Genomic DNA, 1,802 nt, shown 5'->3' on the forward strand with positions numbered 1-1,802 from the left:
CGCTGCCCCGGGCACCTGCCTTGGCCCGTGTCCCCTCGGCTCCCACTGAGCTGGCGCGCGGGCGGCGGAGGGCTTAGGTTTCGCTTCGCCGTGGGCTGGAAGTAGCTTGAAAATTGGCGTCTCCTGATCTTTTCGGATGCGTTGCAGAAGAAACCCTAGTCACTGTGCCTTCGTATCCCAGTTTTTATTTTTACCTGAGTGGGGGGAGGAAAAAAAAAGGTTYGTCGTTAATAAATACCAGAGTCCTAATAGGCGCAACTTTTTTTTTTTTTTCAATACAACTAGTGAGCGATAAGCCATTCCTTTCTCAAAAATCAATCTTGGACAGCTGTGTTAAATCCCATCTAGTATACCTACATTAGTACTTTAATAGGTGCTAAAACATAAGCTTTATTTTCCCCCTTCTGAGCTGGAAAGGGGCCCGGGGTTTATCTCTGCTAGTTAACACATGTTAACTTGACTTGCCTAGGCAGAGGTTTTGAAGGTGATGGSCAACGCGGGCACGTAGTACCTCTTCCAGCAGAGTGGAAGGATATTGTGCTTTTTTTGAAATGTTTACCCCCTTCTGAAATTAAAAGTTACTAAAATACTAGTAGTTTGGTTTATATTTTATACTATTAACATTAAAATATATTGATGGGCCTGGAGCAGTGCTCTGTGCTGGTGTCTATTTACAGCTTGTAGCAGCCGCCGTGCTGATCTTTAATGTAAAAGCACAAGAGTGGACTGCCTTGCTGATCTTTGGGTGATCTTTAAAGTCTTGAACAGGGTGGTCTCCTTCCTCACCCTTGGGAAAATTGTCATTTTAGAYCTTAGCTTGTCCTTCAGGGCAGCAATTTTCCTTTCCTTAACTGTTGCTCACCCCTGTGTCTAGAAATATATTAAAAAAAACCCCGCGCAATGTGCTTATCCGCAGAGTGTTTCCCTTCAGATGCGCGATCCTTGGCAGTCCGGCGCTGGGGTGACGTGAAATATCGCAGTAATAAAAAATATATTAGCCTGAGCATCGCTGCGCTCATGAGCGACTCCTGTTCGAACAGCAAAAGCATGCGTGTGATTTATTATTTATTTTTAGCATTAAAAGAAGAGTTGGTCTTGGCTTATTCCCAGAGAGGCCTTTTTTTCCCCCCCCTTTTTGTTCTGTTTTATCTTTGATAGTGAATAATCCTTAGATGTTGATGCAATGCCAAATTAGCATGGGTCGGGGACCAAATTTGCAGTTTGGCGTAGTGGGGGGGTCCTGAGCGAAGGCAGAAAGCGTTGCGTTGGCTGCTCTATCCGTGTGTAAGTGCTCATGCTGCAAAGAGGCAAGTGGCCAAAAACAGCTTCTGAATATTTTCTGGGTAAAAAAAAAAAAAAAAAAAAGAAAAAAAAAGGGAATTTGGGGTTTTCGGCACTGGTGGCCGAGGCTTCAGGACAGGAAATGAGAAAACCTGTGGCGGCGGAGCTGGATTTGCCGTATAAATAAACCCCTCACRGAGAACCACTGGCGTTAATTTAATCCTCGCTAACTTGATTCGATGGAGGGGTGAAGGTTTCTGCGGCGGCGGGCCAAGCTCCGCGACAGCTCATCCGGACCGACCGGGAGAGCTCGGAAAAAGCGCAAAGAGCTTTTTTTAGCGGCAGCCCTGGAGCTGGTGGCGGAGTTGTGATCGCGGTGCCACGTTTCCAGCGGGAATTTGCCTCCGCGGGTGCAGGAGAAACGCGAAGCCCCCGGCGCTTCGGGCCCCCCGTTTGGCTGAGACGGGCCTCGCCGGTGCGAGAGAGAAAGCGCCGGCGACAAAACCCGAGAAGCTCTTCCT

The sequence above is a fragment of the Rhea americana genome, unplaced genomic scaffold (genome assembly GCF_003343005.1).
Source record: "Rhea americana isolate MKP2758 unplaced genomic scaffold, rheAme1 scaffold_225, whole genome shotgun sequence".
Taxonomy (NCBI): Eukaryota; Metazoa; Chordata; class Aves; order Rheiformes; family Rheidae; genus Rhea; species Rhea americana.